This window comes from Lampetra fluviatilis, chromosome 14 (assembly GCF_964198595.1).
Source record: "Lampetra fluviatilis chromosome 14, kcLamFluv1.1, whole genome shotgun sequence".
Taxonomy (NCBI): domain Eukaryota; kingdom Metazoa; phylum Chordata; class Hyperoartia; order Petromyzontiformes; family Petromyzontidae; genus Lampetra; species Lampetra fluviatilis.
Window position 1 is genome coordinate 5,246,938 of NC_136288.1, and position 15,721 is coordinate 5,262,658.

General features: G+C 43.7%; 1 protein-coding gene across 1 annotated transcript in view; it reads right to left on the reverse strand.

Annotated features, from left to right (window-relative positions):
• Positions 1–15,721, reverse strand: part of LOC144935835 (stromal membrane-associated protein 1-like) — a 144,443-nt gene that overhangs the window by 69,485 nt on the left and 59,237 nt on the right. The gene's annotated exons all lie outside the window — the stretch shown is intronic.

Below are 15,721 nucleotides of genomic sequence, written 5' to 3' on the forward strand. Positions count from 1 at the left end.
AAGATCTGATCAAGCCAGTCTCAGATACAGTATTCATCGGCAATTGTATTGTACTTGACCAAGAATAAACCCAGGTCACAGGGAAGTGCATTGTGTGAAATAACACAGCATTGCGTCCCCACTCCTATAGACAAAAGATAAACGATCCCCCGTGTAGCCTAAATAGATTGTTGAGGGAATTGTTATTAGTGATCAGCTATTAAGGCCAGTGTGGAGAACAAGGGGGTATTAAGCACATGAATACATGTGCAACTCTTATTACCTAGGTTTTTACGAGCAGTGTGAACAACACCATGCATGGCCACCTTTTTACTCACCAAACCAGATACTGGTTTCAGGGCGAGTCAACCTAGGGAACGCCCAGAGGGCCCATGGCCAGGAATCGAAGGTGAACCTCTTGGTTCATGTCACACATGAAGTAAACTACTGCAATACTGCACACAATATGAAAAATTTACAGAGCCTTGAGAGCCATCCTCAGGCTTCCATGTTCTAATGTCATAACTTAAATTTTTTTTAACAAACACCTCTATCTAAATAAAAATCCTAACTCTGAACCTTTGGACCTGAATAGAGTATTCCCTCATTATTCACGAACTTGCTATCCTCAATTTTGGCTATTCGCAATTTTGGCTATCCGCAAATCGCATCTGGAACGCTACATGTTTGCATTGAGAAAGAGTGATGAGAGATAAAGTGATGAGAGAGAATGTGATGTGAGAAAGTGATGAGATAAAGTGATTAAATAAAGTGATGAGATTAAAATATGACAGACACATAATTGTAATGTATTTACCGTATTTTCCCGCATTTAACCCGCGGGGTATACTACTTTTTATAAACAAAACAAGACCCAGCGGGGTATATGGAGGTGCGGGCTATCCCAAAAATATTTTACACGTGTGACATGTCATAACTCGTTTAATTTTTCATGGTAGGACTATCCACTATGCAACACTTACCTTTGACTAAAGCACTGCTGAAAAAAACACTCACATTAAAATTGCACATGTTAACACGTTTTTAATGATTCGAATTGTTTGTACAATGAAACGACAATGTTTGAAGTGGGCGCACTTTGTTTACAGTAATACTTTCAGTGGCTGTAGGGGGGTGCGAAAGTTTCAGCTGAGGCTATAGATTGCACAATGGGAAGGGCCTTAACAAGCGTCTACCGGACGTGGAATCATAATTGCCGAGTCGCTTAGGCCGCTGCTATTGGCTGAGCACTATACAGTCGCGACCATGAGCTTTCTTTCAAACTTCCATTGACTTTGTTGCCAGGAGGCAATGGCGTTACCGTAGTGCCGCTATTGTCTGCGCAATGTGCAATCTACCAGTGCTAAAACTGTATAGGGGTAACTACCGGTCCAGTAGCTGTAATATGATGAGATAGAATGCTGGTAAGCCTAACAGTACGCTTACTTACTTATCTACCAGTTATGTGTTGCTTAATTATTGGATATTTACTTTTGTTACTTATTTAATGTTTTAAGTTCACTCGTTTCCGGTTAGTTTGGTTTTTTGTGCACGTTATGATTGTAATGTTAACAATTGATATTGTAATGTATTACAAATGTAAACTTTGTATTAATATCATGGAATTAAGCTGCGGTAACGACATTAAAGATATGAATGCATGCGGGGTATATGGAGGTGCGGGCTATCTGACATTTTTTTACACAAAACGCTATTTTTGCAAGGTGTATGCGTCTGTGGGTTATATGCATATGCGGGCTATATGCGGGAAAATAAGGTAATAGCTAATTCATTTATTTGTTGAAGGTAATTCATAAAAAAGGTATCCAAAGGCCAATATCATTACCTGTGATATCGCGAAACGAAGCAATTAATTGAAATTCAAAACCACAATATTTCAATTATCTTCATAAGCTTGGGGCACAGGAACACCTGCACCTTCGCCCTTCGGAGTATTGGAACAGTTCTGGCAATCATGTAAATACACGCAATACGTTTTTGACAATGCAACAGCTAATTGTAGGAATATGTACACTTACGAAAATACCCGTTATTACACAAAGCCAAAGAACCTCTGTATGGCCACATAAAATATCGGTTGCGCAAACACACGCACGCACGAACACTTACATACGCAGCTCATATTGCTGACATTATTCAAAAAGTAACATAAAAATACGATGGATCGGTGATTTTGGAGGGTAATGCCTATATCAGCACATCGAGTCCACAGTTCTTAAGATTTCTACTTTAACCCTCAGGGTGAACATTCAAAAACCATTCTCTCTTCAATTTGAAAACGCTTCTCGTGATATCGATGGTCACCGATGGCATCAACTGCGGTCACTGATGACTGCACAAAAAACGCTCACGGGAAAAAAGTGTGCCTACACTTGACTCGGTTACACTCGGCTCACAGAGCACTTCCATGGCTACAGGTTCATGGGAAAGGTGTCTGAACGTTCCCTACTGGATGAAGGGGGTGCTCAGTTTTAGCGAACGCGAGAGAAGTTTCACATTGTTCAGATCATTCACCGTGTGTTCTGGCTCACAAATAGATTTGTACTCGGTATCAGAAGGCAACTTGGAGCATAACGAGGCATGTAAACCCAATATCATTGCGTTATAGCACAAATAACGGTCTGTCATCCGTGCACTGGTTTGTGCTTTCTGTCTTCATTTTGGTGTTGCAAAATACAGCGATGCAACGTGTAAATATGACATGTAATGATAATCTACAGCCCTCAATTCACTGGTGGATGAAGGCTTCTCTATGTTTCACCATACTTCACCACATTGGTCAGTGTGAGTTGGCACATTGGTGGGGGTGGGGAGGCCGGCGGAAGGACTGGTTCAGATATCACTTGCCACTGATGTTAGAATGAACAAGGCTGTCGGAAAGACAGCGTCCGAATGATGCTGTCTTTCCGACAGCCCTGTTCTTCACCTGAGGAAGGCTGCTTGCGTTGTGGCCGAAACGTCGTGAGAATTTTATTTTATTATGTTTTACTTGTATTATTTTTTTATTTTCCTTTTACGTGACTTTACATAAAGAACCAAGAAGATGAATCCCTGCAGTCACGAAAGCTTTAAATCGAAATTTCACGTAGATAGGTTCAAAGAAAATAAAAAAGGAAGGACGTTATTAACCAGTTTAAGTCATAACTGGCTGTGATGTTTCCATCCTACCTTCCAATGTTAGTAGTTATTTTTGGCTCTCTGGTTTTACATTAACAGGTTAAATGTCTCACACTAACACAGTCACTGTCGCTCATGTCCTCGATGTGGCGGTGGTTCTGCCACCTTACATTGACATGCTAATCTCTCACAATACAATGGCCACCTCCGCGCCTTCGTCGTCGTGGAGGTAGCTCTCCGACCTTACATTTACCTGCAAATTTCTCACTTTAACATCACTAAACCCGCCCACTTCGTTTATGACCCTTGGGCTACACCCATTTAAAACCTTTAAAACAGCCTGCCTCAACAGCTTTCCCACTCTTTTTCTCCTGATGACGATTGCTTGTGTTGCCATCGAAATGTCGTAGTTTTTTGTTATTTTCTTTGAACCTATCTACGTGACTTTACCGAAAGACCCAAGAATATGAAGTTCAACATACATACATGTTCCACATACATACTATACTTACATACCGCCATGACCAGGGACTGGACTGTTGTCCAGCAGTTTGATTCCCCGCCGAGATTAAAATCAGTGGGGAATTATTTATGAACAAGTCTTGGGGCCCCCTTCACCAAAACGTGTTGAAGTATGGTCAAAGAACAACCACGACTGACACGGTGCCATACAGCGGCGGATTGACAAAGGGCTGCACAGAATATAATTCGAAGTTGTGCGTACTAAAGTTGAAAGTGGAGTGTGGGATGCTTTTTGACGTTTCTAAAAAGACAAGTGGCGATTCACATGGAAGAAATCCAGGTGCTAGCCAGCCTCTTCCCTCTGACTGATATCTTAATGAGGACCACCTACTTCATATGAACATTGTTGCAGTCCATATACTCACTGTTTCTGTTCCACACAAAGGACACTTCCTACATGGGCTTCAGGGCTGGGTAATTTAAAGTTGAGATGCCAGAGAGAAGCAGGGAGAAGCTAAGAGTATACCATATATTAAACACATTATTTGGTGATGCTATGTCGGCATTTCACAAATGTGTTGAGTTTTTGTGTTAAATATCTTACATATTGACTTTAGACACAAGGCTACCACAGCCAAAATGATCCTTCGTAATTTATGTTTGGGTTAGGCCAAATAATGATCTGGACATATATGTGTTGTAAGAGCCCCCCCACCACCCAACATCGCTAAACAAATACAATTGTCACGTGGTGTACAAGCATTTAACGGGCCATTCATCACATTCACTACTTGTGAGCTTCAACAATAACAATTGGTGCGTTTAACTCTTGTACACCATGTGATGATTTCATTTGTTTGGCCAAATTGGGTGGTGGTGAATGGTCTTACAACACATATTTAACCTAACACAAAATCATATTATGAATCATATATGTATGTATCTGTTTGAACAATCATAGGTGTAAAGTATACCATCCCTTTGTGTGAAAATAAAAATAATATTCATTACTTATCAGACACAAATAATATTCATTAATTGTCAGATATTTTGAATATTGCAAGTCAAATCCAATGTGTTACGAAGACGTTATTTTCCCTACAAATGTCATCTCAATGGCTCACAACATCCTGTGAGCTCCAAGTAAACAATATACTGCGTTTCCACTTGAATTACACTCTAAAATACACACTTACGCTATAGAGCATAACTCAAAATAATAATTAGCGTCAGTGGGGAGAATATAAATAACAACATAAGTAAGCAGACAATAAATGTCCCCTTCAAATATTCGTCTGCCCACAAAAAGAAAGAAAATATTTCTTACAGCATCCAACAGCATCGTTTAAAGACAAACAAACTCAAGACCAGTTTCGACATATAGTGTTTCATCAGCAGTCAGAATTGCTTGAATCAATGGTGCTGAACTGCTGCTCTTACAGCCTATGGGGTTTTCGTTTGACTCAATAAAACATAACTCAAAATGATCGGTGTCATTGTGGAGAATATAAAAAATAAAATAAATAAGCGGACCATTGTTTGCAAACAACTGGAAACAATGCTGCTGAAAAATGTGCACTCTCAGTAGGTTGTGGGGTTGATCGGTTGTGCAAGACATATTTGCATTTTTTACGTGGAGAGACAGACATGTGAAACTTATTTTTTATAGGGCAATAGATATAGCTCCATATTTTCGAATAAAGCGAATAAACCTAATTTGGAGAAACGCTACACAAAACAGCACCATAGCCGAGTGTATGCCACAGATATCCAATACTTCCCTTACCAACGTACTGCGTGGCATTTTTCTCCCCTTTTTTAACTCTCTGGTGTTAGAGAGCAATTCCATTTTGGAAGATGAAGCTCAGTGATTCTAGGCCACGTGCATGACGTGGGTCTGGTCCCGCTTAGATACATCCAGGCAAAGGGTGACAGATTAAAATCCCAGATGGGGCCAACTGAGACTTTCTTTAAGCCCAGGCCAATAAAATAAACACTTACGTTGTGAAAGGTCAACAATGGTTGTCATTGCCTGCTCCTATTGTGGAAATGTGCAATGCCCAGCACTGGCTAAGGACTGACATGGAGTTGAGCACTACGCCGTGCTAGTCTGATACATTCTTGACTTTTACATGACATATATATAAAGCCTTTAAACAACGTGCAACAATGTTAAATGCCACACAAGCAATATAAAACATAATGCATTGAGGCTGAATGCAGGAAGGGTATGCAGGGAGTATTATTTAATGAAAACAAGCTAAATTAAGGTGTTTTTTTACACAAGTTTCACGATTATGTATTCACTTTTTGTCGTGTTAAACGCGCTCTCTGGCGGAGTTGTGTTTTAGAAATGTGGTTCTCTTACGATCGCTTGAAAGAAGAGAAAACTTGGCCATTCCAATGGTTTTATTCTTTTTAATGATGCAGCCACCCTTCTTCACAGCCTTCACCCGCATTGAGGTCAGGTCAAAGCTGGCTTACAGTACTCTCACATTAATTTTCGACAACATGACTAAGTGGAAGGTTATCTGGCTTCTACAGAAAGGATGAGCCAGTGGCAGCGCTTATAATTGCATAGCACTTTGTTCAGCTTAAGAAAGAAAACCTCATAGAAAGGGGATGCACTGAACTATATGAAAACCACTTCTAAACAACAATAAATAAGAAAATTCATCAATATTTATGCTACGATTAAATGGACAATAAAATTACTCTCTTTTCTAGCATTCATAATTTCTGAACATGTCATTCTACAAAAAAACGCAATAGCATTGTGTATCTACTGCTCAGTGAATGCCATAATTGCCTCCTGGTTGTGTTGAATAGCAAAACAACTTACACTTACAAATATACCAGACTGTTAGCCCGTTTTCTCTTGGTTGTTCATGTTAAATATAGTGCAGTTCATGTTAAATATAGTGCAGTTCATGTGAAATATAGTGCAGTATTCCCTCCTTATTCACGAACTTCCTATCCACGATTTTGGCTATCCGCGAATTGCTTCTGGAATTCTACACGACTGCATCGAGAGAGACATCAAGTGATGAGACATAGAGTTATGAGGTAAATTGATGATACTATTGTGCAGCATGGTAATCATTTAAGGTAGACAGGTTATTTTATTTGAACCTATCTACGTGACTTTACCGAAAGACCCAAAGAATATGAATTCCTGCAGTCACAAAAGCTTTAAGTCAAGATTTACTATTGAATACTTTCATTTTATTTTTTACTTACTTTCTTTATTCTAAGCACATTTTTTGTGTTATTATGATAATTTTAATGTATTTTATAGCTTATTTTTGTCGTTATTTAAGGTAATTCGATCAAGAGATAGGTTTTACGTCAGCCAATATCATTATTCGTGAAATTTGCGATTCAAGTACATTTCCAGAACATATCCCTGCAGTTCTCTTCCTTAGCCACTGTGATTTCAGTTGACATTTCCATGAAGCTAGGTGAGCAGACCATGGCTAGAATTCTTGCACTTCAGAGGTGGAGTTCGTGGATAATGCAATGATCAATTACGAAGAAGAATGATCAATTACGTGTGTGACACACGATGGCTTACCCTACAGAGGTATGGCAGTAACGTAGCAGAGGAAGTGGGATGTTGCCCAATCTGTGAAAACTTTGAGCGTCTCTGCTTGTACGCAAGGGTTTTCTCCGGGTACTCGGGTTTTCTTTCATACTTATACTCAATATTGGATTTTCCAGATGTCCTAAGCAGAAACCTCCTCCTAAATATTTTTCATGTTTTGTAATTAAGTAATTGCACACTACTTGCATCATTATTCTAATTACCTCTGCATTTCTTAATTGAGTGTGATGGATTGGATTCACATTTAGAGTGTAAGGGCAAGTGTGTTTCTGCGTATATCTTCCAATAGAATGCACATTTTACACATTTAAGAACAGATGCAGAATGAGTGATGCGCTTATATGCCAGAGTGACTCAATAATAAGATATTTCTCCACAGAGAGCAATGAATGGCAGCTGGAGATTGCTGCTATATTCAACAGCTATTCATGTGTGCAAAACGACCAAGCTTTTTCATCATCAGAAGCCAATTTAATTAAAAAAGTATTCTGGAAACAACATAAATACCATCAGATTTTGTGGGGATTTTTAACCATTTGGAAATGCTAATTATCATTTGCATTAAATATGTACATGCGCACACTTTTATAGAAATACACAAGGATGATAACTCGTTTTTATTTTTTTTTACCATGCAGCTCCTGGAATAAAACACTGCTTAGTGAGGATATATATAGAAACAAGGCACAGTATACAAGGGGTGCTGGGTCCAGAGCAATTCCTCTTTACAAAGTGCACCAGGTATTCCTTTTAGGCTGAGCTAACCTAGGAGAGGAGGGGGGGCAGATCATAATTTTTGTTTATCCAAGAAAATATCACTGAGTCTCATCACTCTTTTTCAGGATTGTCCTGTTTGGCGAATTCCATGAATGGATGTTTGACATGTGGGAGGAAAGTGAAATATGTGGAAAACACAACTCCTTTATGAGGCTAATACTAAAAAGCCCCATACAAATTATTAAATCCTCGTGCTGTCATTCAATCTCCTGATCTGCACACAGCCTGAGCATATTATCACTGGTAATAATACTGGAAATATGTGAAAAAGAGCTTCATAGCTCATCGGATTCCGACAGCATAAATAAATATTCTGATCTATGGCCAGGAATTGAACCCTGGGCTGCTGGCATCAGAACAAACTTTCCACACAACCACCAGCAGCATAGACACACACATAAAACCATTATTACCATCAACATCCACACACATCTCAAGTAAAAAGAATATCTGTTCAACTGAGCAATGCTACTCACATTCAGTGATGTGAACACTATGAGCAGGCTGGACCTTTCTTCTAAATATGTCTCAGTAAAGTGTTGATCGTTTTTATGTAACTTTTCGCTGTTTCTTTAAGATATATTATGTTTTGTATGCCTGAAGAGCTTTGTTTTTCCACCATAAAAATGTTGCCATCATCCCTCAAATGCAATTTACTACACAATGTAATGACACAAGCTAAACAGAATTCTACGAGGTCAGTGCAAACCAATTAAATGAACATTATGGCGGGACCCCGGGGTCCCGAATAAACGGAAGTCAAAATCATGATTAATTTACTTATTTTTGGCGACTCCGTTCCACTGCGCACATGAATGCCGCGACCCACCTGGCGCGGATCATTCTGTTGTCATGTCATCCAAGAGCAGCGAGGACGAATGCGCAGAAGAGCTGAACAAGCGAATGCACTCCATGCTCGGGTATGGGCAGGATCATAAGTCTTATCCACGAATAGGGTTTTTCCCCTTTTGTTGGCAACAAAACTGACACCTTTTGCAAGGAATCATGTTAACATTAACCACAATACTTGCAGTCAAATGCAAACAAAAAACAACACTCTGATAATTTATGCATTGTCCTTGAAACTGATTGGTACTGGCAAGGGAGGCCTCATGATGATAAAGTCTTATCCAATCGATGACAATCCTAATACCTGCAGATATTTAGCAGCTAGATACGTTGCACTGTTAATTCCTCCTGTTTGATAATATGTATCTTGTCCGTATGCATCTGTGCAGATAGGTTTTTTTTGCGGTTAAGCCATGCGGATAAGAGCAGCGGCGACCCACTACATCCAGCCATCAAATTCACCATGGAGGTGGAAAAGGATGGCAAGTTACCATTCTTGGATGTGTTAATCGAAAAAAGACCAGATGGCGCAATGGAACACTCTGTCTACAGGAATGCCACCCATACAGATGCCTACCTAAAACCTGACTCCCACCACCATCCATCCAGAAGAATTCCCTCATCAAAACTCTACACCTTAGAGCGTGTTGTATTTCCGACCATCACCACCTAGCCAGTGAACTGGAGCACATACACCAAGCCCTCAAGAGGAATGGATATTCTGACTACACAATCCGTAAAGTCATCACCTCAACCGTTGGGAAAAAAACATCTGAGGACCCAATCAAAACCATCACCTTGCCATACATAGCAGGTGTTACCAAAAATATTTCCAAAATCATGAGCAAACACAAGATCGAGGTTCGATTCAAAACAGTACATAAATTCGTGATCTGATCCCATCTGTGAAGGATGTGATCCCTGACATGCAATACCCCGGTGTCTACAAACTAAGCTGTGGCTGCGGCAGTAGTTACATTGGGGAAACTAAGCGACATGTCTCGGACCGTGTTTGTGAACATAAGGCAGATCTGAAATACGGTAGGACCAATACCTCAGCCGTGGCTGATCATTGTTTTAACGCTGTGGGCACACACAAAAAATATTTTTTGAAGACGAAAGTATTCTGCAAGCCCACTGGCTATCAACAAAGATTCGTTCATGAAGCCATCCAGATATATAAACACAGACACAATTTCAACCGAGAAGATGGATACAAACTGAGCAATCATTGGAAGGACGTTATTAACCAGTTTAAATCATAACTTGCTGTGATGTTTCAATCCTACTTGCCGATGCTATCAGTTATTTCCATCTCTCTGAGTTACATACATGTCTCACTAACACAGCCACCGTTGCTCCTTTTCCTCGATGTGGTGTTGTCTCTCGTTTTTTAACGAGCTGGATGTCTCACTAGCATAGCCACCGTTGCGTTGGTTCGTTTACAATGACATGCTAATCTCTCACAATACAATGGCCACCTCCACAGCTGCGTCGTCATCGTGGAGGGTCATCACCGATCTTACATTGACATGCAAATTCCACCTCTAGCCCCGCCCACGTATCCTTGGGCTGAGCCCATCTCAAGCCTATATAACTTCGTGTTTCAGCAGCTCTCCTGCTGTATTTTCTCCTGCCTTGGCAGCTCTCTCCCTATATTTTTCACCTGGTGACGATTGCCTCTTGTTGCGCTCGGAACGTCGTGATAATTTTATTATTTTTTGCTATCGACGTGGCTTTACCGAAAGACCCAAAGAATATAATATAATGTTTATATGAGAGCCGGGTGCTTATGGGACCCCGGGGTCCCGCCATAAGGTTCAAAAATCAAATTCTATTTATCAAAAACATGCTTTGAAATGAAAAGCAAGCAAAGTCGTAAATGCTTCCTTTGCATTTGTTGTCATACCACTTATGGATATTCAGCAAGGTGAATGTATCTGAAAGTATTAATCAGTGACATGTACAGACAAATGATAACGCCTTAACCATGTTTGATGCTTTTGCTTCAGCAAGAACGCTGGCGCTTTAGAGACAGAGCAATCATTCTCGGTGACATTCGCAATTTAATAAGCAACCCAATGGCATCATAGTTCAGGCCTGTGCTTGGAGCCTGGTAAATTAAGATAGAATGCATGTCACACTGCCTTTATGGGTGCAGCGCTTTGGGTCCAGAAGAGGGCTTAGCAAAGCATTTTAGGATGAAAGGCCATCATGAAGGGGTACGGTGAGCTAAAATGACCCCACCTGATCCCAATTGCATGGAACAATGATTCTTATATTTAAAAGGAAAAAAAAAGTCAAGAACAAAATAAAGGAATGACTTCAGAGTAATTGATTTGCGGTGGCCAAATGTCCCCAACCAACCTTGCTCACATCAATAACTTGCTTCAACTTACGTATCAAATCATTATAACCTGTTATTTAATTTAAAACATCCTATTGCTGAACAAACGCTATGGGATAAAAGTAACCTTTTTTACAGGAATAACACGAACACTTATATAGTAACAGTCTCATGCTTCAACTAGTTGCCTTGTTGAGACTAATGCTTGCAGAAAGCTATGCTATGCCACAAATGCCAGATTATTTCAGAAGATGTACAAGGGTTGGGGGTGGACAGGGTGAGAGAATCAAAATGCCCATGGCTTGACATCGAAAGTAATAACTGCCTCTGACGAAACCGTTACTTTTATACATAACCCCTTCAAATGCAATGTGCTTGGTCCATCAATGTTCCAAAATTGTAACCCCTACCCAAAATAACCCCTTTGACTTGGTCTTCACATCACTCACTTACAGCCTTATGCATGTGGAAGATATTGTGCAATGGTGCCTCATGACGATGCCCAACTGTACCTGATGATAGTTCACTTCAAGCCAATGGTCAATATTTTTGGAGACCCATTTTGCTGACACCTTGCTCATCAGTGGCGTATGTTGTACCATTAGAAATCTGTCTCATAGTCAGATGGCAAAATCGCGAATATCATTGACATTTTCTTGAATTTTGGAAGTTGAAGGATGCCCAGATCATATTTCAATTTTATGAGACTCTCTTACACATTTAAACTCTGCACACTCCTCCTTCACCAAGGGATTTAACGGGCACATTCTCCTACCATGCTTCCCTGCTTTCCATATATTTATTCCATGCAAGGTGATGTCATACATAGAACACATGGGATAACTGCTCTCAGCTCTTATATATATTGATGCATACATTTTTAGAGTCAACAAACTGTATGATTTCAAATGCGCTTATAGAAATAACAAAGTTAATTAATGCCTGTGCAATTGAGTGCTCCTTCTTCAAATGATCTACTTTTAACTGCACGAGTACCACATTTTGCAGCACCACTCCTACCTTAGGCCACAGATTTGTCAACTATCTCGCGTATCAACAGCCAGGCCACACAAGACCACGATGCGGTCAGCTACTTCATACAGCGCTCATTTTCCTTGTGTAATGCGGGCGTAAACGACCTTCCGGATGTGACGTCATGAGGGGAGGAGTTACGTCACGTGGGGGAGAGGGTTCAGGTCTATAAGGGGAGAAACCGGAAGAGGAGGGGGAGTGATTGGAGACTGGGAAAGAGTGAGGCCACGCAGGGCGGAGAGTGAGTGAGTGGCGAGATCGCCACATACACGGAGAACGAGGTTCGGCACCGTCGGCCAACGGTGACCGACCCCGGAGCAGCGGGAGCAGCGAGGAGGCTGCAGGGAGCAGCGGGTCTGCAAGGGGAGTTCGGCAGCGGGAGTCTGCACACAGAGTTCAGCAGCGGGTCTGCAAGGAGAGGAAGGAGGCTACAATAGTGACAGCAGCCCGGGGCTGCAAGCAGAGGGTCTCTAGGGGAGTGCCGTGAGGGAGTGCCGTGAGGGAAAAGCTGAGAACCCAAATAAAGGACACGGAGTCAGAGAGAAGCGTCCGAGTCTTTTATTACATTGGTGTCAGAAGTGGGGTTGAATGCGGCCCCTGCCACTTTTCAGAGGTTGATGGAGTTGGTATTAACGGGGTTGCAGTGGGAGACATGTCTGATATATTTAGACGATATTATCGTCTTCAGCCGCACATTTGACGAGCAATTACTGCGGTTGGAGGCTGTATTCACCAGGATGCGTTCTGCTAATTTGAAATTCAAGCCAAAAAAATGTCACCTACTACAACACTCCGTACGATACTTGGGGCACATTGTTAGTGTGGACGGGGTGGCCACGGATCCGGAAAAAACAGCGTGCGTCCGTGACTGGCCAACCCCAGCCACGGTGGGGGATGTGCGTCGGTTTTTGGGGTTCGCCTCATATTATCGGAGGTTTGTTCCAAATTTTGCTACGATCGCGAGGCCTTTGCATCTCCTTACGGGAAAGGGACACAAATTTGCTTGGGGACCGCCAGAGGAGGCGGCGTTTCGAAGCCTGCGCGATCTATTGGCTACTGCACCGACGTTGGATTATCCGGATTTTGAACATCCCTTCATTCTGGATACGGATGCGAGTGACACTGGCATTGGGGCGGTGTTGTCTCAGTCAGAAGGTGGTGTGGAACGCGTGGTGGCGTATGGTAGTCGGGTTTTGTCTCCCGCTGAAACCCGCTACTGCGTCACTCGCAGGGAACTTTTGGCTATTGTTTTTTTCCTCCGCTAATTTCGACCGTATTTGTACGGTCGGTCGTTTATTGTTCGCACGGATCATGCGGCCTTGCAGTATGCTCTTAAGATGGACCAACCATCCGGCCAGTTGGCGCGGTGGTTGGACACGCTGCAAGAATTTTCCTTCCAAATTCACCATCGGAAGGGTGTGCGTCACGCTAATGCGGACGCACTTTCCAGGTTGCCGCAGCGATCCCCTTGCGCGTGTGCGTCGGGGACGCATAGGTGTGGACCGATTCAGCACCCCCCTCAGCCTGTCGCGCTGGCAGTTGAAGTGCCTGAAGCTCCGCTTGAGCCGGGACCGGTTGATGGGGGACCGGCTGATGGGATTTTGCGTCTCCCGAGGTCTGTGTGGATTCGGGAACAAATGTTGGACGATTCCTTGGTGACGTTACGTAAGCGACCTGTGAAGGCAAGTGGGGGACTCGGAGCGGGGGGTGTGCCGGAAACCGCTCTCCGAGATGGATTGCTGATGTGGAGGGAAGGGATACAGGAACGCTGGCGTCTTGTTGTACCGGCATCATTGCGGTACGAATTGATTAGGACTCTGCATTGCGACACACTTTTACATCTGGGGGTGCAGAAGACCCTATTGACGCTGCAGCGAGATTACTATTGGCACGGCATGACGACAGATGTCGTCGGTCACGTTCGCGCGTGTCCCGATTGTGCCCGCCGGAAGCCACCTAAACATCCATATGTGCCGCCGATACAATCTATTCAGGTATCTCGAGTTAATGAATTGGTGGCGTTAGATATTTTGGGACCCTTTCCGCCATCCACTAGGGGAAATAAGTATTTGCTAGTAGGCGTGGAGTACCTCTCCCGCTGGCCGATGGCGTGGCCCTTGCCCGACCAGTCAGCGGCGTCCATTACAGACGCCTTTCTATTTGGGTACGTTATGGACAAGGGGGCGCCGGAGAGGCTTCTCACGGATCAGGGCCGAAATTTCTCTTCGAAATTGCTGGGGGAAGTGTGTGCGGCTCTCGGAACTAAGAAGATACGGACATCCCCCTACCACCCACAAACGGATGGTATGGTTGAACGGCTAAATCGGACCCTGTCCGCCATGCTGTGTCACACGGTCAGTGAAAAACAATCAGATTGGGATTTGCATATCCCTGGGGTGCTTTCGGCGTATCGGATGACGCCGCACGCGGCTACTGGATATTCGCCGTTTTTTCTTATGTACGGTCGTGAAAACGTGCCGCCAATTAATGTGCAGTTGGGAACCGGAGCGAGGGGACCTGCTAAACCTCTTCCTGATTATATTCAGGACAACGTTCGCCGTGTCACTGAGGCGCGGGAAGGGGCCCGCATGGCTACGGCCAAAGCCCAGGCCCGGAACGAGCGGTGTGCTCGACGTTCAAAGGGGGAGTGCCCCTGGAAAACGGGGGACCTGGCCTGGCTCCATTGCCCACAGGTGCGGCCAGGTACCTCTCCTAAATTACATAAACCATGGCAAGGGCCGGTTCGCCTCATCGAGGTTCCCAACCCACAGTCGGCGCGTGTTCGGGTTGGATCTCGGCGTTGGTTCGTACACACATCTCGGTTGAAACCATACGTGGCCCCTCGACCTGATGCGTCATCTCCTGAGGTTGCCTTGCCGGGGTCTGTTGCTGCCGACTCGCCCTTGCCTGTGCCTGCTGACCTTGCAAGAGCACCTGTCGTACCCTTTACAGACAAGCCGGCCGTGACGCCGCAGGAGGGAGGAGGCTCCGCTCGGGGGGTGCCTACCACGGCTGCGGAATCTCCGAGACCTGCAGCCCTTCCTACCCCGCCGCGGACGCGATTGCGGGACACCTCTGACGCTGGGCCGTCAGGAATACGGGACCGGGACGGTGGCAGGCCTCCAATAGCGACAGACGAACTTTATCCTGTCGCTCTCAAAACCCTGCCACGTTCCCGCTCGGCGGGAGGGCCGCCGACCGTCCGGGACGGCCCGGCGACCCGCACTCGCTCGAAATCCCTCACATTTCGTTAACTTTTGTGTTGTGTTCTTGTTCTGTATTGTTGTTGTATGCTTCGTGTCCTTGAACGTATTCGGTCTTTTTCACTCGCATTACTTGTTGGAGTTGTTGTTCAGCCGAGGTCGGCTGGATTTTATCTACGGGGGAGGGTGGTGTAATGCGGGCGTAAACGACCTTCCGGATGTGACATCATGAGGGGAGGAGTTACGTCACGTGGGGGAGAGGGTTCAGGTCTATAAGGGGAGAAACCGGAAGAGGAGGGGGAGTGATTGGAGACTGGGAAAGAGTGAGGC